Genomic DNA, 24,565 nt, shown 5'->3' with positions numbered 1-24,565 from the left:
CTAAAGGTGTATCCCCAAGCAAAGCCTATCCGGCAGAAGCTGCGCCGCTTTACGCCAGATAAAAGGGAGGCCATATGAGCTGAGTTGACCCTCCTAGTAGCTGCAGGCTTTATTAGAGAAGTAACACACCCTGAATGGCTTGTGAATCTTGTTCTTGTACTCAAAAAGAATAAAGTGGATTGGCGCATGTGCGTCGACTATACCGATCTAAACAAGCACTGCCCGAAGGATCCTTTCGGACTCCCTAGGATAGACAAAGTGGTCGACTCCACCGCCGGATGCTCCATGCTCTCCTTCCTAGACTGTTACTCTGGATACCACTAGATCAGTTTAGCGGAGGAAGATCAGGAGAAAACAGTGTTCATCACGCCCTTCGGGGCGTACTGTTACACCTCGATGCCGTTTGGCTTGAAGAACGCTGGGGCAACTTACCAGCGAGCCATCCAAACATGCTTAGCCGACCACTGGGGCAAGCGCGTGGAGGCTTACGTCGATGACGTGGTGATCAAGACCAAGGACTCAGAAAATTTCATCGACGACCTTCAGCAAGTCTTCAACAGCCTGAGATGCTACCGCTGGAAGTTTAACCCGGACAAATGCGTGTTCGGGGTGCCAGCCGGGAAGCTGCTCGGTTTCATCGTCAGCCACCGAGGAATTGAGGCCAACCCAGAGAAGATCGAAGCCATCCTAAGAATGGAGCCACCACGATCGCAAAAGAAGGTCCAGAAGCTTACTGGCTGCATGGCAGCACTGAGTCGCTTCATTTCGCGACTTGGTGAGAGAGGCATGCCATTTTACAAGTTGCTCAAGAAGGTGGACAGGTTCCAGTGAACCCCTGAGGCTCAAGAGGCATTCGAGGCGCTCAAGAGATTCCTAACAACCCCGCCAGTCCTCAAATCACCCAACCGAGCCACCGCCGATCAGCCGGCCGAAGATCTGCTACTGTACCTTTCGTGCACGACTCACGTGGTAAGCACCGCGTTGGTAGTCGAGCGAAAGGAAGAAGGACATGCACATCCAGTTCAACATCCAGTGTACTTCATCAGCGAGGTCCTCGGACCCTCCAAGGTCAGAAATCCCTAGGTCCAGAAGCTGTTGTATGCTGTGCTCCTGACTGCACGAAAGCTGCGCCACTACTTCGACGACCACAAAGTCATAGTAGTTACCGGGTTCTCGATAGGGGACATACTTCGCAACAGGGAGGCAGTAGGGAGAACAGCCAAATGGGCGTGCGAACTCGGAGCTCATGATATAGAATTCTGGCCTCGCACAGCTGTCACACCCGGTTTTTAGAAGGTAAACCGAATGCGAACCATGTACGTGCCAGGATCAGTTATTCACGTACACAGCAGTTACATAACATGGACATCATCACACAGTGCTCAAAATAGTATTAAAAGGGGAATAATAGTCGATTACATCATACGTCTGAGACGTCCATATAGTTCTTACAATAAATCAAAGTGCGAAAACGAAACGTAGATAACCGCGGCTTTCACAGGCAGCCGACTGGGGGTTGCCGCTAACCCACACCTAGAACTCGTCGTAGTCTTGGAACTGCTGGAAGTCTCCTTCCACAGCTTCATCTTCGCCTGAGCAGTGGTTGCAATGCTGACAACCTGGGGGGGTTTGGTGTGTAGAGCAAGGGTGAGTACACATCAACATACTCAGCAAGTATCCTGTTTGGCTGTAGTGGACTAGCTTTATGTGGGGATAAGTCAAGCAGTTGCTTTTAGTTGGTCAGGTTATTACTTACTAGTAGAAAGCCAGGTTTTAACATTAACCCAAGTTATTAGCCCAATGTATCCTTTCCAAACGGAAAGAATACCACTTACCAACACCATAATCATAATCAGAACCATCAATCTCATTGCCACCTGTACCAAAGTATCTCTGATCAAGTATCACTAATCTCTGGAGCTCCCTTGGCCGCTCATAACCGTGAGCACGGCTGATATATCAGTTTCATAACACTCTGCAGAGGTTGTGCACTTTACCCACAAGCCGTGATTCCCTCTCTGGCCCGGGCTTGCAAGACCCTTATTCACTCCCGAGGTGAATGGCCAGGGATTCACTACGAAGCCTTTACAAAGATTCCCCGGGGCTGTAGCCACCCGTTAGGTTTCCTAAATGTACCGCACTCCTCCCCAAGGGACAAATCAACCTTGGCAGAGCGAGCCGCATACACCGAGCCCCATTGACGGCACGACGGCGAAGCGAACTACACCCCGGATCCTCTAATTATTTAGCTAAGGGCACCCCATTCCACCCTCATGGTTGCACTGTTTTCCCGGGCGGTCATCCATTGAACAGGTCCTTACGGAGAGGCACTCGAGAATCCGCTCGAGTCCCCTTAAATGCCACAAGTATAATCATAAATAAGAACGGGAAAACAGCGTATCATAGATAATCACATCATGTTCATTGATTAGAGTTGAGCAATAGCATCAAACTAAGCAGTAATAATCTGACCCAAATAGGTAAACAAGGACATGGATAACAGAAGCTAGTCAATCCTTAGGCATAAATGTGTAATGCGGGAGGTGAATTAAAGAATGATTAGGACAGAGATAGGTCAAAGGACACTTGCCTCCACCAACCGACTGCTGCTCAGGGGCTTCTCCTGCGAAATCCTCGGGCTCTTCGACCGGATCGTTCTCTATGCGAGCGCAAACATACATACATACATCCACATATTTAATACAAAAGAACAGTACACCATGCAAGGGAACAAAAAAAGTGAATATGCATCAAGTATGGCATTCGACATCGCATTTGTTATGGTTAGAAAGAAACGGGAAAGGGTCTCGCAGGGGGTTAAATCTTATGCACTAACGATCAATTACGATTGGTTCTTAACAAAAGAATTCTGTTATATGCACTAATGGAAACTGAAAGGGAATTAGGCTTACACCTAGTTCCTATATAATTTTGGTGGTTGAATTGCCCAACACAAATCTTTGGACTAACTAGTTTGTTCTAGTGTATAAGTTATACAGGTGTCAAAGGTTCACAACATAGCCAATAAAATGACCAAGTGTTGGGTTCAACAAAAGGGCAAAGAGCCAACCGTAGGCCCTCTGGTCTGGGCGCACCGGACTGTCCGGTGTGCCACCGGACAGTGTCCGGTGCACCAGGGGACTCCAGCTCGAACTCGCCACCTTCGGGAATTTCCAGGGGCTCTCGCGCTATAATTCACCGGACTGTCCGGTGTACACCGGACAGTGTCCGGTGCGCCATGGAGAAGCGGCCTCAGGAACTCTTCAGCTTCGGGAAAAGCCAACGGCTCGTCCGCTATAATTCACCGGACATGTCCGGTGTGCACCGGACTGTCCGGTGTGACTCCAGCGCAACGGCTATCCTGCGCCAACGGCTACCTGCAGAGGCATTAAATGCGCCGCAGCGCGCGCAGACGTCAGGTTTGCCCATACTGGCGCACCGGACAATGAACAGGAGCTGTCCGGTGCGCCACCGGACATCAAGGGTGGCCCACAAGTCAGAACTCCAACGGTCAGATTCCAACGGCACTGATGACGTGGCAAGGGCACCGGACATGTCCGGTGTGCACCGGACTGTCCGGTGCGCCATCGAGCAGACTGGCTCCCCAACGGCCACATTTGGTGGTTGGGGCTATAAATACCCCAACCACCCCACCATTCATTGCATCCAAGTTTTCCACTTCTCAACCACTTACAAGAGCTAAGCATTCAATTCTAGACACACCAAAGAGATCAAATCCTCTCCAATTCCACACAACGCCATAGTGATTAGAGAGAGGGATTTGCCGTGTTCTTTTGAGCTCTTGCGCTTGGATTGCTTCTTTTCTTTCTCACTTGTTCTTGTGATCAAAACTCCATTGTAATCAAAGCAAGAGGCACCAATTGTGTGGTGGCCCTTGCGGGGAAGCTTTGTTCCCGGCTTTGATTTGAGAAGAGAAGCTCACTCGGTCCGAGGGATCGTTTGAGAGAGGGAAGGGTTGAAAGAGACCCGGCCTTTGTGGCCTCCTCAACGGGGAGTAGGTTTGCAAGAACCGAACCTCGGTAAAACAAATCCGTGTGTCACACTCCTCATTTGCTTGTGATTTGTTTTGCGCCCTCTCTCGCGGACTCGTTTCTTTATTACTAACGCTAACCCCGGCTTGTAGTTGTGTTTAACTTTGTAAATTTCAGCTTCGCCCTATTCACCCCCCCTCTAGGCGACTATCAATTGGTATCAGAGCCCGGTGCTTCATTAGAGCCTAACCGCTCGAAGTGATGTCGGGAGAACACGCCAAGAAGGAGATGGAGACCGGCGAAAAGCCCACTACAAGCTACGGGAGCACTTCATCGGAAGAGTCCCGCACCAAGAGAAAGGAGAAGAAGAAGATCTCCTCCAACAAAGGGAAGGAGAAGAAATCTTCTTCTCACCACAAAGAGAAGAAGGAAAAATCTTCTTCCCACAAGTCGCATTGGAGTGGGGACAAGCACAAGAGGATGAGGAAGGTGGTCTACTACGAGACCGACACTTCATCACCATCCACCTCCGGCTCCGACGCGGCATCCGTCACTTCTAAGCGCCATGAGCGCAAGAAGTATAGTAAGATCCCCCTACGCTACCCTCGCATTTCCAAACATACACCTTTACTTTCCGTCCCATTAGGCAAACCACCAACTTTTGATGGTGAAGATTACGCTAGGTGGAGCGATTTAATGCGATTTCATCTAACCTCGCTCCACAAAGGTATATGGGATGTTGTTGAGTTTGGTGCGCAGGTACCGTCCGTAGGGGATGAAGACTACGACGAGGATGAGGTGGCTCAAATCGAGCACTTCAACTCTCAAGCCACAACGATACTCCTCGCCTCACTAAGTAGAGAGGAGTATAACAAAGTACAAGGGTTGAAGAACGCCAAGGAGGTTTGGGATGTACTCAAAACCGCGCATGAGGGAGACGAGCTCACCAAGATCACCAAGCGGGAAACGATCGAGGGGGAGCTCGGTCGGTTCCGGCTTCACAAAGGGGAGGAGCCACAACACATGTACAACCGGCTCAAGACCTTGGTGAACCAAGTGCGCAACCTCGGGAGCAAGAAGTGGGACGACCACGAAGTGGTGAATGTTATTCTAAGATCTCTCATTTTTCTTAATCCCACTCAAGTTCAATTAATTCGTGGTAATTCTAGATATACTAAAATGACCCCCGAGGAAGTTATTGGACATTTTATAAGTTTTGAGTGCATGATAGAAGGCTCGAGGAAGATCAACGAGCTTGGTGACCCATCCGAAGCTCAACCCGTCGCATTCAAGGCGACGGAGGAAAAGAAGGACGCGTCTACACCAACTAGACAACCGATCGACGCCTCCAAGCTCGACAATGAGGAGATGGCGCTCGTCATCAAGAGCTTCCGCCAAATCCTCAAGCAAAGGAGAGGGAAAGACTACAAGTCCCGCTCCAAGAAGGTTTGCTACAAGTGTGGTAAGCCCGGTCACTTCATTGCAAAATGTCCATTATCAAGTGATAGTGACAGGGACAACGACAAGAAGGGCAAGAGGAGAGAAAAGAAGAGATACTACAAGAAGAAGGGCGGCGATGCCCATGTTTGTCGGGAGTGGGATTCCGACGAAAGCTCAAGCGACTCCTCTGACGACGAGGACGCCGCCAACATCGCCGTCACCAAGGGACTCCTCTTCCCCAACGTCGGCCACAAGTGCCTCATGGCAAAGGACGGCAAAAAGAAGGTAAAATCAAGATCCTCCACTAAATATGAAACATCTAGTGATGATAATGTTAGTGATGAGGAAGACAATTTACGTATCCTTTTTGCCAACCTCAACATGCAACAAAAAGAAAAATTGAATGAATTAATTAGTGCTATTCATGAAAAGGATGATCTCTTGGATTCTCAAGAGGAATTCCTTATTAAAGAAAATAAAAAGCATGTTAAGGTTAAAAATGCTTATGCTCTAGAAATAGAAAAATGTGAAAGATTATCTAGTGAGCTAAGCACTTGCCATGAAATAATTGACAACCTTAGGAATGAAAATGCTAGTTTAAATACTAAGGTTGATTCACATGTTTGCAATGTTTCAATTCCCAATCCTAGAGATGATAATGATGATTTGCTTGCTAGGATTGAAGAATTAAACATTTGTCTTGCTAGCCTTAGAAATGAAAATGAAAATTTACTTGCTAAGGCTAAAAATGTTGATGTTTGCAATGCTACTATTTCCGATCTTAGAAGTAAAAATGAAATATTACATGCTAAGATTGTTGAACTTAATTCTTGCAAACCATCTACATCTACCACTGAGCATGTTACCATTTGTACTAGATGTAGAGATATTAACATTGACGCTATGGTTGATCACATGACTTTAATTAAACAACAAAATGATCACATAGCAAAACTAGATGCTAAAATAGCCGAGCATAACTTAGAAAATGAAAAATTTAAATTTGCTAGAAGTATGCTCTATAATGGGAGACGCCCTGGCATCAAGGATGGCATTGGCTTCCAAAGGAGAGACAATGTCAAACTTAGTGCCCCTCCTAAAAGATTGTCTAATTTTGTAAAGGGCAAGGCTCCCATGCCTCAGGATAACGAGGGTTACATTTTGTACCCTGCCGGTTATCCCGAGAGCAAGATTAGGAAGATTCACTCTAGGAAGTCTCACTCCGGCCCAAATCATGCTTTTATGTATAAGGGTGAGACATCTAGCTCTAGGCAACCAACCCATGCCAAGTTGCCTAAGAAAACTCCTAATGCATCAAATGATCGTAATATTTCATTTAAAACGTTTGATGCATCTTATGTTTTGACTAACAAATCCGGCAAGGTAGTTGCCAAGTATGTTGGGGGCAAGCACAAGGGCTACAAGACTTGTGTTTGGGTACCCAAAGTTCTTGTGTCTAATGCCAAAGGACCCAAAACCATTTGGGTACCTAAAGTCAAGAACTAAAATTGTTTTATAGGTTTATGCATCCGGGGGCACAAGTTGGATACTCGACAGCGGGTGCACAAACCACATGACAGGGGAGAAAAGGATGTTCTCCTCATATGAGAAAAACCAAGATCCCCAACGAGCTATCACATTCGGGGATGGAAATCAAGGTTTGGTCAAAGGTCTTGGTAAAATTGCTATATCTCCTGACCATTCTATTTCCAATGTTTTTCTTGTAGATTCTTTAGATTACAACTTGCTTTCTGTTTTTCAATTATGTCAAATGGGCTACAACTGTCTATTCACTGATATAGGTGTCACTGTCTTTAGAAGAAGTGATGATTCAATAGCATTTAAGGGTGTGTTAGAGGGTCAGCTATACTTAGTAGATTTTGATAGAGCTGAACTCGACACATGCTTAATTGCTAAGACTAACATGGGTTGGCTCTGGCACCGCCGACTAGCCCATGTTGGGATGAAGAATCTTCATAAGCTTCTAAAGGGAGAACACATTTTAGGATTAACAAATGTTCATTTTGAGAAAGACAGGATTTGTAGCGCATGCCAAGCAGGGAAGCAAGTTGGTGCCCATCATCCACACAAGAACATCATGACAACGGACAGGCCACTGGAGCTCCTACACATGGATCTATTCGGCCCGATCGCTTACATAAGCATCGGCGGGAGTAAGTACTGTCTAGTTATTGTGGATGATTATTCTCGCTTCACTTGGGTATTCTTTTTACAGGAAAAATCTCAAACTCAAGAGACCCTGAAGGGATTCTTAAGACGGGCTCAAAATGAGTTTGGCTTAAGGATCAAGAAAATAAGAAGCGACAACGGGACGGAGTTCAAAAACTCTCAAATTGAAGGCTTTCTTGAGGAGGAGGGCATCAAGCATGAGTTCTCTTCTCCCTACACCCCTCAGCAAAATGGTGTAGTAGAGAGGAAAAATCGAACTCTATTAGATATGGCAAGAACCATGCTTGATGAGTACAAGACATCGGATCGGTTTTGGGCCGAGGCGGTCAACACCGCTTGCTACGCCATCAACCGATTGTATCTACACCGAATCCTCAAGAAAACATCATATGAACTCCTAACCGGTAAAAAGCCCAACATTTCATATTTTAGAGTCTTTGGTAGCAAATGCTTTATTCTTGTTAAAAGAAGTAGAAAATCTAAATTTGCTCCTAAAACTGTAGAAGGCTTTTTACTTAGTTATGACTCAAACACAAGGGCATATAGGGTCTTTAACAAGTCCACTGGACTAGTTGAAATCTCATGTGACGTTGTGTTTGATGAAACTAACGGCTCTCAAGTAGAGCAAGTTGGTCTTGATGAGATAGGTGATGAAGAGGCTCCGTGCATAGCGCTAAGGAACATGTCCATTGGGGATGTGTGTCCTAAGGAATCCGAAGAGCCTCCAAATGCACAAGATCAACCATCCTCCTCCATACAAGCATCTCCACCAACTCAAAATGAGGATGAAGCTCAAGTTGATGAAGTTGAAGATCAAGCAATTGAGGCACCTCAAGACGATGGCAATGATCAAGGGGGAGATGCAAATGAAGAAGACAAGGAGGATGAAGAACAAAGACCGCCACACCCAAGAGTCCACCAAGCAATCCAACGAGATCACCCCGTCGACACTATCCTCGGCGATATTCATAAGGGGGTAACCACTAGATCTCGTGTTGCACATTTTTGTGAACATTACTCGTTTGTTTCCTCTATTGAGCCACACAAGGTAGAGGAAGCACTTCAAGATCCGGATTGGGTGGTGGCAATGCAAGAGGAGCTCAACAATTTCACTAGAAATGAGGTATGGCATTTAGTTCCACGTCCTAATCAAAATGTTGTAGGAACCAAATGGGTCTTCCGCAACAAGCAAGATGAGCATGGTGTGGTGACAAGGAACAAAGCACGACTTGTGGCCAAGGGATACTCCCAAGTCGAAGGTTTGGATTTCGGTGAAACCTATGCACCCGTAGCTAGGCTTGAGTCAATTCGTATATTATTAGCCTATGCTACTTACCATGGCTTTAAGCTTTATCAAATGGACGTGAAAAGTGCCTTTCTCAATGGACCAATCAAGGAAGAGGTCTATGTTGAGCAACCTCCCGGCTTTGAAGACAGTGAGTACCCTAACTATGTCTATAAGCTCTCTAAGGCGCTTTATGGGCTCAAGCAAGCCCCAAGGGCATGGTATGAATGCCTTAGAGATTTCCTTATTACAAATGGCTTCAAAGTCGGCAAGGCCGATCCTACTTTGTTCACTAAAACTCTTGCAAATGATTTGTTTGTATGCCAAATTTATGTTGATGATATCATATTTGGGTCTACTAACAAATCTACCTGTGAAGAATTTAGTAGGATCATGACACAAAAGTTCGAGATGTCTATGATGGGGGAGTTGAAGTATTTTCTAGGATTCCAAGTCAAACAACTCCAAGAGGGCACCTTCATCAGCCAAACAACGTACACTCAAGACATTCTAACCAAGTTTGGGATGAAGGATGCCAAACCCATCAAAACACCCATGGGAACCAATGGGCATCTCGACATCGACACGGGAGGTAAGTCCGTGGATCAAAAGGTATACCGGTCGATGATAGGTTCATTGCTTTATCTTTGTGCATCTCGACCGGACATTATGCTTTCCGTTTGCATGTGTGCAAGATTCCAATCCGACCCTAAGGAATCCCACCTTACGGCCGTAAAACGAATCTTGAGATATTTGGCTTATACTCCTAAGTTTGGGCTTTGGTACCCTCGGGGATCCACATTTGATTTGATTGGTTATTCGGATGCCGATTGGGCGGGGTGCAAAATTAATAGAAAGAGCACATCGGGGACTTACCAGTTCTTGGGAAGATCCTTGGTGTCTTGGGCTTCAAAGAAGCAAAATTCAGTAGCTCTCTCTACCGCCGAAGCCGAGTACATTGCCGCAGGACATTGTTGCGCGCAATTACTTTGGATGAGGCAAACCCTGCGTGACTATGGTTACAAATTGACCAAAGTCCCTTTGCTATGTGACAATGAGAGTGCAATCAAAATGGCCGACAATCCCGTCGAGCATAGCCGCACTAAGCACATAGCCATTCGGTATCACTTTCTTAGGGATCACCAACAAAAGGGAGATATCGAGATTTCTTACATTAATACTACAGATCAATTAGCCGATATCTTTACCAAGCCACTTGATGAACAAACCTTTACCAAACTTAGGCATGAGCTCAATATTCTTGATTCTAGAAATTTCTTTTGCTAAACTTGCACACATAGCTCATGAATATACCTTTGATCATGTCTCTTTAATATGCTATGACTAATGTGTTTTCAAGTCTATTTCAAACCAAGTCATAGGTGTATTGAAAGGGAATCGGAGTCTTCGGCGAAGATAAAGGCTTCCACTCCACTCCACTACTCATCCTTCGCCGGCACTCCAAGCCGCTCTCTATCCTTGGGGGAGAAAGAGCAAAGCAAAAGGACTCCTACTTTGGTATAATCTTCTCTCTTTTATTTATGACCAAAGGAGGAGAAATTAGCTCAAGGGCTCTAATGATTCCGTTTTTGGCGATTCATGCCAAAGGGGGAGAGAGATTGAGCCCAAAGCAAAAGGACCGCACCACCACCCGGTTTTTAAAATATAATTTTCAAATTGTCAATTTGGTATCTTCTTGTGTTCAAAAGGGAAGAAAGTAGTATTTCAAAATCATATCTCAAAACCCTCTTGAACACTAAGAGGAGGATTTCACTTAGGGGGAGTTTTGTTTAAGTCAAAGGAAAAGCATTTGAAACAGGGGGAGAAAATTTCAAATCTTGAAAATGCTTTGCAAACTCTTATTTATTTACCTTTGACCATTTGCAAAAGAATTTAAAAAAAAAGATCTACAAAAGTTTTGCAAAAACAAAACATGTGGTGCAAGCGTGGTCCAAAATGTTATAAGTAAGAAACAATCCTTGCATATCTTATGAAGTAGTTACATTGGCTAAATTCCAAGCAACCTTTGCACTTATTTTATGCAAACTAGTTCAATTATGCACTTCTATATTTGCTTTGGTTTGTGTTGGCATCAATCACCAAAAAGGGGGAGATTGAAAGGGAATTAGGCTTACACCTAGTTCCTATATAATTTTGGTGGTTGAATTGCCCAACACAAATCTTTGGACTAACTAGTTTGTTCTAGTGTATAAGTTATACAGGTGTCAAAGGTTCACAACATAGCCAATAAAATGACCAAGTGTTGGGTTCAACAAAAGGGCAAAGAGCCAACCGTAGGCCCTCTGGTCTGGGCGCACCGGACTGTCCGGTGTGCCACCGGACAGTGTCCGGTGCACCACCGGACAGTGTCCGGTGCACCAGGGGACTCCAGCTCGAACTCGCCACCTTCGGGAATTTCCAGGGGCTCTCGCGCTATAATTCACCGGACTGTCCGGTGTACACCGGACAGTGTCCGGTGCGCCATGGAGAAGCGGCCTCAGGAACTCTTCAGCTTCGGGAAAAGCCAACGGCTCGTCCGCTATAATTCACCGGACATGTCCGGTGTGCACCGGACTGTCCGGTGTGACTCCAGCGCAACGGCTATCCCGCGCCAACGGCTACCTGCAGAGGCATTAAATGCGCCGCAGCGCGCGCAGACGTCAGGTTTGCCCATACTGGCGCACCGGACAATGAACAGGAGCTGTCCGGTGCGCCACCGGACATCAAGGGTGGCCCACAAGTCAGAACTCCAACGGTCAGATTCCAACGGCACTGATGACGTGGCAGGGGCACCGGACATGTCCGGTGTGCACCGGACTGTCCGGTGCGCCATCGAGCAGACTGGCTCCCCAACGGCCACATTTGGTGGTTGGGGCTATAAATACCCCAACCACCCCACCATTCATTGCATCCAAGTTTTCCACTTCTCAACCACTTACAAGAGCTAAGCATTCAATTCTAGACACACCAAAGAGATCAAATCCTCTCCAATTCCACACAACGCCATAGTGATTAGAGAGAGGGATTTGCCGTGTTCTTTTGAGCTCTTGCGCTTGGATTGCTTCTTTTCTTTCTCACTTGTTCTTGTGATCAAAACTCCATTGTAATCAAAGCAAGAGGCACCAATTGTGTGGTGGCCCTTGCGGGGAAGCTTTGTTCCCGGCTTTGATTTGAGAAGAGAAGCTCACTCGGTCCGAGGGATCGTTTGAGAGAGGGAAGGGTTGAAAGAGACCCGGCCTTTGTGGCCTCCTCAACGGGGAGTAGGTTTGCAAGAACCGAACCTCGGTAAAACAAATCCGTGTGTCACACTCCTCATTTGCTTGTGATTTGTTTTGCGCCCTCTCTCGCGGACTCGTTTCTTTATTACTAACGCTAACCCCGGCTTGTAGTTGTGTTTAACTTTGTAAATTTCAGCTTCGCCCTATTCACCCCCCCTCTAGGCGACTATCAGAAACCTATTCATTTTAAGTTGATCAACATCGCACGAGATAAACAATTAACTACATGAATCAATTAGCATAACGAAATTTTAAATTAAACTTCCTATTTCAATGGCATGAACAATGATTAGCCTACCTAAAATAAAATAGCTATGATCACAGAAAGTAAATAAAATAAAATAAATAAAATAAATAAAAAAACAGAGGGGGGGGGGGGCGGTTGAACCGGCCCTAGGGCGGTTGAACCGGCCCTAGGCTGGGCGGCCGAGCTGGGGGCTGGCGCGGGCGCGGGCAGCCGAGCTGGGGGCCGAGGCGGCCGAGCTGGCCCGGTTGAACCGGCCGGCCAGGTGGGCGCGCGCGGGGGGGGGGGGGGGGGGGTCGGGCTGGCAGGCGGCCGAGCCGGCCAGGCGCGCGGCCGGGGCGCGGGCCGGGGGGGCGGCCGGGGTTGGCCAGGGGGCGGGCCGGGGCCGGCTGGGGCTGGCCGGGGGCCAGGGCGGCGCGGCAGCGGCCGGCTGGGGGCGCGGCCAGGGCGGCCAGCGGCCACGGCGCGGCCGGGCACGGGCTGCTGAGGAGAGAGGAGGGGAGAGGGGAGAGGGAGGGAGGAGGGAGAGAGGGAGGAGGGGGGGCTCACCGGCGGGGGCGGCCGACGGCGGGGAGCGGCGACCGAGCGCTAGGGCAGGGCGGCGGTTGGGCAGGGGGTAGGGGCGGCGCTAGGGAGAGAGAGAGGGAAAATGAGAGGGAGAGGGAGAGGGTTTGGGGAAAAAGGGGGGATGGGGGGGCGGCTGGGCCTTTTGGGCCCAAGAGGGGGCGCCAGGGGCGGCTGGGCCGGCCGGGGTCGGCCCACGGCGCGGGAGAGAGAGAAAAAGAGGAGAGAGAAAGAGAGAGAAAAAGAAAGAAAAGATCTTCTCCCCATTTTTGAAATCCGATCTTTCTACATGAATGCATTTGCACTTTCAAAGCAATCAAAAGAAATGCAAGGTTCGGCATGGTGCATCAAACAACATAAAGTATTTAGGGTTTTTCATTACACGGGAATTCCAAACCGAATCCCGCTAAAACTTTGGAAAAGGTCAAGGTTTAGCGAGGGAATGAGAAAAAGAAAAGGGTAACGCCTGAATTTGGTGAAAGAAAAGAAGAAAAAATTCTACCCCCAAATTCAGGGCGTTACAACAGCTATCAAGACCCAAGCCCTGGTGGATTTCATTTTAGAATGGATCGAGCAGCAGGGCCCAGAGAATCCAGAGCGGATGGTAGTATGGAAGATGTACTTTGATGAGTCGCTGAAGCTGCAAGGAGCAGGGACTGGCATCCTCTTCATCTTCCCGAAAGGAGATCAACTCAAGTATGCGCTGCAACTCCTATTTCCCGTTTCCAACAATGCAAACGAATATGAAGCTCGGATACATGGGCTCAGCATTACCATGTCACTCAAAATAAAAAGGCTGATGGTATACGAAAATTCCCTAGTGGTAATAAGCCAAGTCAACAAGGATTGGGACTGCTCTATGGAATCCATGAGTGACTACTGTGCAACCGTCAGAAAGATTGAAGGCAAGTTTGAAGGCTTGGAGATCCACCATGTAGGGAGGGACCGCAACATGGCAGCTGACGCATTATCCAAGCTAGGATCAAGCCAGGCTCAGGCACCACTAGATGTCTTTGTTCAGGAAGTACAGCAACCCAGCATTTCATCAGGTCCCAGAGAAGAATGTAAAGCAATAGAACAAGCAAAACCACCTGCAGAGCAAGACCCAGACGACTGGAGGACGCCGATTATCAGGTACGTCAGAGATGAAGAAGAGCCGGATGATAAGTCGGCCGCTGAGCGACTCGTGAGGCAGTCGGCCCACTACATAGTCTTAGGTGACACCCTGTACAGGAGAGGGGTTGCAGGTATTCTCATGAAATACATCAACACCAGCACGAAAAAGCACCTGCTGGAAGAAATTCATGCTGGTCAATGTGGAGTTCACGCAGCGTCAAGAACGTTGGTTGGGAAAGCATTCCGAGCAGGATTCTATTGGCCAATGGTGAAGAGACATGCGGCTGACCTAGTGCAAAGGTGCGAAGCCTATCAATTCCTAGCCAAGCAACAACATTTACCAGCACAGCGCCTGCAGACCATTCTAGTTTCTTGGGCCTTTGCATGCTGGGGGCTGGACATGATCGGACCATTCAAGAAGGCTCAAGGAGGATACACACAAATACTGGTGGCCATTGACAAGTTCACAAAGTGGATAGAATACAAGCCTATAGCTTCCTTTATTGCTGCTAAAGCAGTATAATTCATTCAGGAAATCATCTTCAGATTCGGGATACCAAACAGCATCATCACAGATCTAGGATCCAACTTCACAAGCGCAAAATTCTTCGACTTCTACGAACAAAAATGTATCCAACTGAAGTACGCCTCAGTAGCACACTCAAGAGCCAATGGACAGGTGGAAAGAGCAAATGGAATGATCCTGGAAACACTCAAGAAGAAGGTCTTTGACAAAAACGAGAAGCTGGCAGGGAAATGGATCAGAGAGTTGCCGTACGTGGTCTGGAGCCTTCGGACTCAACCAAGCCGAGCACTGCAAGGAAACACCCCTTTCTTTATGGTGTATGGCTCAGAGGCAGTGCTACCGGTGGACCTAGCGTTTGGAGCACCGAGACTTACTTTCAAAGATATCGCAGAAGCGGAGGCAACTCGGCTTGAAGAGATTGATGTGTTAGAAGAAGAACGATTGAATGTGGTTATTCAATCGGCTAGGTACCAGCAAACTCTAAGGCGCTACCATGACAAGGAGGTCCGTTTTTTATCCTTCGTAGTAGGAGATTTAGTGCTCCGCATGATACTGTCAGGAGAAGGACGTCACAAGCTATCACCACCCTGGGAGGGGCCCTTTGTGGTGACGGAGGTCACTCGACCGGTCTCCTATCGGCTATCACAAATGGACGGTACTCCGATTGGGAACTCTTGGAATATCGAGCATCTCCGAAAGTTTTATCCGTAGCAACACCATGAGCTCTAGATGGAATGCTACCACTTGTACTCAGTAACTAATTCCAATAAAGCATGATTCCCATTACTAATATTACCCTCTTTTGTGCTATTTCATATTTATATTTGCTGCTAACGGAGCAATCGACTTAAGTCGGGAGCCGACTTAAGTTGGTGTTACATGCTCATGCATACAGAAACATGGTATTCACTAAACCCTGCAAACAGAGCAATCGGCTTAAGCCAGGAGCCGACTTAAGTCGGTGTTACATGCTCACGCATATAGAAACAGGGTATTCACTAAACCCTGCAAATAGAGCAATCGGCTTAAGTCGGGAGCCAACTTAAGTCGGTGTTACATGCTCACCCATACAGAAACAGGGTATTCACTAAACCCTGCAAATGGAGCAATCGGCTTAAGTCGGGAGCCGACTTAAGACGGTGTTACATGCTCACGCATACAAAAACTGGGAATTCACTAAACCCTACAAACGGAGCAATCGGCTTAAGTCAGGAGCTGACTTAAGACGGTGTTACATGCTCACGCATACAGAAATAGGGTATTCACTAAACCCTGCAAACGGAGCAATCGTCTTAAGTCGGGAGCCGACTTAAGTCGGTGTTACATGCTCACGCATACAGAAACAGGGTATCCACTAAACCCTGCAAATGGAGCAATCGGCTTAAGTCGGGAGCCGACTTAAGTCGGTGTTACATGCTCACGCATACAGAAATAGGGTACTCACTAAACCCTACTAACAGAGCGATCGGCTTAAGTCGGACTTGACTTAATTCGGTGCCATACGCTCATACACTCATAAGGGGACACCCACTGGGTCCTACTGGCACAACAATCAAATTGAGACAATGGCACAAAATTCACACATAGGGAAGAAGAATGATCTCATAAATCAAGGGACACTAAGTGACAAATTCAGAGCAATACAATAGACTTGTACATGCACTGAACAGAAAGAAGTGTTCACCATACAAATAACAAATGATCAACAGAGTTTCTCGCAACACATCGCACGGCTCAAGTATGGGTATCCTTGGGAGCAGGATCAGTCTTGGGATCATTAGGCGTGGGAGTTTTGGCTGCAGTCCTCGACGCCGAGAGAACATCAGAAAGAATATCTTCACGAACAACAACATCAGGCCTCTTCATCAAAAGGCGACCTGCGCGGATCGCCTTGTCCATCGCTTTGTCATAACTAGCTTTCAGAATCTCACGGTCATCCTCTAAGACCCCAATATTGTGCTTAGCAGGGTCCAGTTCCTGGGACAAGAGTTTCTTTGAGACGCGCAGATCCTTAATGATGGAATCCCTGGAAGACAGTGAGTTGTCAAGCGCCAGCACTTCATCTTGGGACTCCTTCAGCTCATCCCTCTTACTCTGAAGCTCTTTCATGGTAAACTTGTGACTCCTCTCAAGAGAAGAGAGGGAACTGGTAGCATGTTTATATAACCCCTCCAAGTTATCGCGAGAAGTCAGCGCCTGATTCTCTTCCTTAAGTTTCCGGATTTCATCCTGCGGATGGGAATATTCTTGGTAATAGGCTGATAACATGGAATATGCCACTTGGAGCTCTCGGCGAGTTACCTCGTGACTTTTCTTTTCCATATCCAGTTTTGATTGCAAAGAGGTGTTCATCGCCCGCGCCCCATCGAGAAATCCAGTGACCTGATCGAGTTCCGCCTGGCTCCGGGCTAGCCTCTCTTCAATATCAGAATACCGTCGGGCCGCAGTTGAAAGACACCACGCAGAAGTCAGGCACATGAGGAAGCAAGAGCAATCCAAACAAGGAGAGACGACCACAATACCCGCATTTTGCGCTTTTAAATCATCAATCTGCTTCTGAAGAACAGCGGCATCAGATTGTGACAAAGTAGATAGCTGCCCAGGGACCTGAATGGCTTGATCTCTCAACTCGACGACCACATTATTTAAAACACTCTGTACAGCAAAAGATCAACAAGTAAGATACCTGTTAAAAGAAAGTGTAAAAAAGAGGCAGGATTACAAAACAGCAACCTGCAAGTTGACCAAGAAGAGTGGGAGAGGTAGAGCCAGAGCAGATGAAGCCCTCTCGGAAACAGTAACACTTGCAGAAGCCACAAGGGTAGCAGGAACGAGAGCTGAAGATTCCAAGACCCCCAACTGAAGTGCAACTGCCATTGGGACTCCCTCATCAACTGAAGGTTCCGTGACAGGAATAGCACTACCAGGAGTGTTGCACGGAATAGCCCCTTCAACTGCAATCGTTTCAGTCGGCGTGACCACAGTTGCATCCACGTCACTGACCTCCAAAGTGATTGGAGCGCCTCGTGCTGGCTCGACAGGAGGATCGGCACCTGCCGCTATAGTGTCATCATCCCGGGGCAGCGGTGATCCAACCTGAACTTCCATCGAAGCAGCAGGCGAGCATCCTACCGCTACACCCTCGGGGGCTGAGGCACCCTCGGGGGCTGGGGTTAGGTCAGATGGGCGATCAACCACTGCGAAGGCTTCATGAGAAATTATCGGGCCTATCTCTGGCCTAACCAACAGACCAACCGCAGAAGGCTCTTCCGAGCGGCTGATGCAAACATCCATAACCCGAATTTCTGGTAAATCACGAAGAAAGGCCTCTGGGACAGCCTCCTCAAGGCTACAGTCCACGGCTGACATGCTCAAGCCTTGGATCCTCGTCATCCTCACTGAAGAAGCAAGGGATGAAGCATCACTCCGAGCTTTAGAGCGCACCTCACGACGCACCAGCGGGAGCTCCTCCTCTTCATCTTCATCCTCCTCCGCCTCCTCTACAACATATCTGGCTGGTCTGGCAACACCACCACCTTCCACATCATCAACTAGATCGGCATCCACCACATCATCGCCAAGTGCTAGCTCGGCTTGTGCAAGCACCGGCAGCATATCCGACGTGCGACGAAGCTTTCTCTTCTTCTGCTTGACCTTTGGAGCATCCGTCGGGGCATCCGATTGGCTGGACCATTTGCGCCTAGGACTCGCAAGGCTACTTACCTTTTTCTTGGTAGCACCCGATTTCTCGAGGGCTCCGCCCCCCGACTCAAGCTGCGCTGACTCAGAAGACTCCCCCGCTAACATGCTAAGAACGGCTTCAATCTCGGAGTCATCAGCCGATCGTTGTATCAAGATATGGGTCTGCTTATCCTCTTCAGGCAGACCCCGGTAGGCAGTAACTATGGCCTCAATCTCATCCAAGGAAAGTCATGCTCTATGGCTAGAACCGCTACCTTCTCCACGGATGGGAGGGTTGGATACAAATTCGAGAAAAGAACTATGCAACAAGAAGACAGTGTCATCAGCATAAGCCACAGAGTAACTCGGCGATCGTCAATAAGAAATCAGGTGATCAAAACTTACGGGAGGAGGAAGATTCCAGGCAGAATAAGATCGAGGAGCACCATCATTGACAATGGCACCCCTTAGCATCAACTCGACTCGGCTCAAGACATCCTCCTGTGAGATTCGCCTGTTCATCACACGAGAGGGTTCTCTGACCCCGGTATACACATATGCAGGATGAACTTTGTCTTTCAAAGGCTGAATGTTCTTGAATACGAAGTCGATCACTACGGCTTCGGCAGTCAGACCTCTGTCTTTCAAGTTGGCAATCTCAGCTAACAGAACCCTTGCCTCGGTCACTTCAGAGTTAGTTGGACCCTCTATCCAACTGGGTACTCGCACATCAGGCTGCCTCCCAGAGCGGGGAGGTAGGGAATTGTTGTGATTCTCCATAGTAAACCACTCAAGACGCCATCCCTTAATACTGTCTTTCAGGGGGATATCCAGATATTCAACTTTCCTGCCTCGGCGAAGTTCCAGGCTGGCCCCACCAACTACCTGATGCTGTCCACTCGCCATCCCCAGTTTGCAATGGTAGAGATACCTCCACAATCCAAAATGCGGGCTAATCCTAAGAAAGGCTTCACAAAGGTGCACGAAAATGGCAATTTGAAGAACAGAATTGGGATTCAAGTGGGTCAGGTTAAGGGAATAGTAATCAAGAAGGCCACGGAAAAAGGGGGAGACGGGTAAACCTAGACCCCGAATCAAGAAAGGAACGAAGACAACGGACTCATGGGTGTCCTCTGTGGGCACGGTAATCCCTTCCCAAACCCGCCACGAACTCAATTCTTTCGAGGGAAGAACACCCATTTGGACAAGATGCAGCAGATCGGATTCGGAAATGAGGGAAGCATGGTTACCGCAAAAGGGAAGCTGACTGTTGGGATCAATAGGAGGGATGACGGCTGTTGAGGCTCCCTGCTTCTTCTTGGGAGCCATGAGGTTTCACGCGAGAACGGAATCGGGCGCGGAGTCGCGGAGGCATGAGAATTTCGAGAGGAAGTTACAGCGAAAACAGAACTAGGGTTTTCGCCAGAAACCGTCAGGCGTAGAACCTGTATACCCCAGACCTATCACAGCATCAGCACAAGGGGAGCAGTTTTTCAGATTGAATGAAAGGATGATAAGTCAGTCAAGTGGAGTCGGACAGAGAATTTGCTTCGGAGTAAAGGTCGGCCGAGAGAGATAAGTCACTAGAATCAAATAGCAAGGACACAAAAACTGAGCAAAATAGGGAGTTCAATACCAACAAGACTTCAAACATGAAACATAAACTGGAGACTCAGAATTCAAAGGAGGGAGTCATCAACTTTAGTTAAAGGGGTATCATTACATTAAGCAGAATCAGTTCATTAGCAAAAGCCCCCTACCCCTACCATCACACCTGCCTACTACCCCTACAACTACGCTACATATCTAAGCTGGTGGCGCCTTGCCACCGCCATTGCTGCCCTTGCCCTTGTCGTCGTCGCTGCCGCCCCCGCCGCTGTTGCTTCCCTTGCTGCTGCCACCATTGCCGTCGCCACCCTCGCCACCGTCACCTTTGTCGCCGTCCTCGCCGCCGCCGCCCTTGCTGTCGTCGTCGTCGTCTTGGTCCTCCTCCTCGAAGCTTTCCTCGGAGCCGTCGTCCGAGTCATCGGAGCCCTCCAATCCGGCCCGTTCAACGGACCGGATGTAGGCCCTCTCGCCATGCGAGAGACCCATAGAGTCCTCGGACGAGGACGACCGAGGAGGGGGTGGCAGAGACTTCTCGTCCTCGGAGGAAAGTATTTCCTCCGAGAACTTGGAGTCTCCGAAGTCCTCCGACGGCAGGGTCGGAGGGCGCTTCCACTCGCTGCTCTTGCCGCGCTTGCCCTTGCCGTCCTTCTTTCCCGCCATCGGAGTTTTTGGAGAAGAAAGAAAGAAGAAGCAAAGGCGAGTGCAGAAGTACGCCGCAGACGGACGGTTTATTTAAAGAAGCCAAAGGGTGCCCTTTCGGCTCTCATCCGTACGACGAACAGTCGCAAGCCTTCAAGAGCCGTTTAAATTTCCAAGAAACTGCATGCCTTTGTCATCCGTTGGCGTAACACGGCACCAGAGACCAGTAAATCAACCGCTTAGGCGCATTATTATGCCCCGTCACTTCAGGTAACTATTCTGCAGACAAGATGGCATACACAACCATTGGGCGCACCCATTGGGTGTACAGATCGGATTTTCTGAAAAACTCAATCTATGAGATACCCACAAAACGACAAACTCAAGATCGGTCAAACCAGAGTCAACCGGATCTCTATCGGTTGAGTTCAGTCGGCTGCTTTAACAAGCCCCGACCGAACGCGCCCTGGCTGGATTTCAGTCGGCCAGGCTTCAGTCGGCCAGATTTCAGTCGGCCAAATAGTCCTCAAGCCAAAGTCAGTTAGATAGACACCACCAGACCAGAAGCATGGTCTACTCGCAACCAGGGAAGTAAAATAAATCCTACAAAGGCAAGATCTTGGGGACCTTCGAGTTGATTGATACTCAAATCAGCTCGAAGCTCGGGAGCTACACCCATTGGGTGCACCTACGGTGCACCCAACGAGTAAGAGCATATAAAAGAAAGAACTGTACTCAAAAGAAATACAATTAAATGGCATGGTTCATTCTTGGAGTCTCGGGCCAATTATTCTCTAAAATTGGCTTGAGCCTCGGGGGCTTGTGGGAGATAGATATCCTATGGGTGATTACACCGCCTGGCAGGCCCCTGATAAGTCGTCCAACAGGGTACATAATTGGGCCGCATCCAGGCAGAGTAATACCTACCGAAGAGATGATGCGCCAAGCTGGAGGCAATCCCGAAGTGCATGGCGCAAGAACGCTATCCATACGAGTTTGTTACGGAGGGATTGCTGGAGATCTGGAACGCGTCATGCACGCGACCAGATAGCAAACCACTCGGAAGACAACTCGGAAGGCAGCAACCGAACACCAGAGAAATAGGTGTATGCGCAGTTGAAAGAGATAGACTCAGACGATTTGTAAAAGAGGATATCTCTCCAGTCGGCTATATAAGGCTGTAGAGGTACCCCTACCAAAAAACTCTCTCAAACTCTCGTTAGACTGATAGGAACTCTTTTCACCCACCACCACCATCTGTAATTTGCGAACTCTAAGCAATTACATACCCAGCATCGTACAGGACGTAGGGTGTTACGCATTCTTGCGGCCCGAACCTGTATAAACCTCGTGTTCCGACGTGCATCCGCACGTACCATCGAGCAGCGATCGACGTCGCCGTCCTCCCAAAAGCACTGTGAGGGCCACCCCGTAGTGCGCAGTCGGTACCAAATACCGACACCTACCCGTAGCCATCCCTAGACTGACGCTAAGAATTCTGGTCCCGTTTTTGGCGCGGAGTGGCGCAAATATTTTTTTTTGAGATGGAGACGGGTTGGATTATATTATTAGAAAGGTAGTTTTACATCCAACCCCTTGCAAAGGCACCCCACAAAGAAAAGAAAATTATTAGGGTGAAAGTGGTGTGGATAATTTCCATATCCGATCCGAATCCGAATTTTGAGGATGTGGGAAAGAATTTTAGATATCCATGCGAATATGGATAATCCGAATCCAATTATGTGCGGATGTGGTGTAGGATATGGTATTACAAAAATCCGACGGATATGGATTATCCGATAATTAGAAGCGGATTATTCGTGTCGTATAATAGGATTATCCAATTATTCACCAAGATTTTAAGGGTTTAATTTGCTAACATTACATGTTTAACTATGGGTGTTTTCTATTTTCTAACGAGGACATAGTTTTACTTTCTATAGCATGCGAATTATGTTTTAGTCATGTTCCCTAACTTTAGTTTGTGAAGTATTAACAAGCTCAAAATTCTACTATTTAAATCCGCATATAGTCCATTTCCGATCCGACTCCGCACCATCTCCAGCATCCGAAAAAATCCGCATCCATATCCGTATCCATGCAATATCCGCTCCGCTCCGCTCCGAATCCGACAAAAAAATACGGATTAGGATATGGGAAGAGCACTATCCGCTCTGATCCGATCCGCTTTCATCCCTAGAAAATTACATGGAAGTAATATGGAGGTGCTCCCAGTGGTCTTCGCCATCACTGATCGTAACGTAACAGCTGCAGCTCGAAACTCCACCAACAGCAAAGAAGCATGCCGAGGAAGAAGCTCAAGGCTGACTCCCGAATCGACAAAGAAGCTTCACTTTTTAGACATGCCATCAGTGGCACATCAAGCATCTTGACGTGCGCTTGAATCACTGAATGCGGATGGCTAGCCGCTGTCGCTTCGTCAGGAGGAAGGAGATCAGACGCCCGTCGCCTCGCTAGCCGATCCCAATCGACGAACCGTGGACCCATGAGGCCTTGTTTGGATACTCTCGTATTCACCTCAATCCGTGTGTATTGAAGTGGATTGGAGTGTAAATTAGTTTAAGTTATACCTCAATCCACCTCAATACACATGGATTGAGGTGAATACGAGAGTATCCAAACAAGGCCTGAAGCGGAACCAAAAACACACGAATAGGTGGACACCATACCTCACAAGGTACTCTCCGTGAGAGGCTGTGCCGATGCTGAAGCCGCCAACATGGCCGTCACTCGAACTACCTTGGAGGGACAAAATCGCCGGTAGACGCCTCTCAATCGCCACCGGGACATCCAAACTACTACTCCCTCCGTTATTTTTTATTTGTCGCGTTTTAGTTCAAAAACGAACTAGCGGGCGACAAATATCCGAGAACGGAGGAGGCAGTACTAGGTAAGCTACGTAGTAGAACTGTACAAATCCGCCACCAATCCGTCCGAGCCCCCTCCTCCAACGCTGCTGAGGGCGCCAGAGGCAAGGTCGCCGGCAAATTGACGGAGAAGATTTCCACCCTTGGAGTCGCCAGTCTGAACTGTAGCAAGGGGAAAAGAAGACTAAGAGATCCGGACGAGTTTCTCTTCGGAGGGGCGCAGTTCAACTTTGTTGATTGACAGTGCCGAGCCCGAGCAAACGGGCCATTTTGTGCAGTGTGGGCCGCTTCTCTTTTTGCCACGGCCCATCAAAGCACCATTTTGTGCAGTGTGGGCCGCTTCTCTTTTTGCCACGGCCCATCAAAGCACATTGGTGTTTGTCGTTACTCATAGAGTTAGATTGTGTTCATTGTGATTTGTGACGATGGAAATTGCTCTAAGTTCAAGTCTGCCGCTCCGGGTGAGCATTCGTATTTATAACTAATTATTTTTTAGTGATTTGAAAGGCATTATGAAATTAAGATTTCCTAGGTTTAGCCAAGGCTTAGCTCAGGACCCCACTACTCGTCGTATTTGGTTTGGTATTGCTACCGCACATGATTTTGAAAGTCATGATGATATTGCTGAGGAACGTCTTTATCAGAACATTTTTGCTTCTCACTTAGGCATATCATAGAAAAATGAAATCGAAAATATTCGGAGATGACTATGAAAACACCTCTCCGGATCCTCGAATTGCGATATCTTATCATTAGCAAGATGCAAGTTCTTAACCAACACAATCTAAGTGTGTTAATAAATATGGCTGGCTGCCTGCCTTGCTCGTAAACCAAAGCGTGTTTTTTAGATTTATTGTGAACCGAAAAGCATGAGGAATGGCCATTCTCCACGCCCTTGGTTCCAGTTCATCGAACACCAACCTAGGTCGATGCTCGTGCGTCGCCATGGGAGTCAAACAATTCAGTGACGTGTCTAAAGGTCCATTAGTGACACTGAACACACGCGTCACTAATTTTACGTCACTGATGTCGACCTCCTTAGTGACGTGTAAATCAACGTCACTAATTGACCGTAATCAGTGACGTGTATTGATAAAACCGCGTCACTGATTAA

Source organism: Zea mays, chromosome 6, assembly GCF_902167145.1.
Source record: "Zea mays cultivar B73 chromosome 6, Zm-B73-REFERENCE-NAM-5.0, whole genome shotgun sequence".
NCBI lineage: Eukaryota > Viridiplantae > Streptophyta > Magnoliopsida > Poales > Poaceae > Zea > Zea mays.
This window is presented reverse-complemented; position numbering follows the sequence as displayed.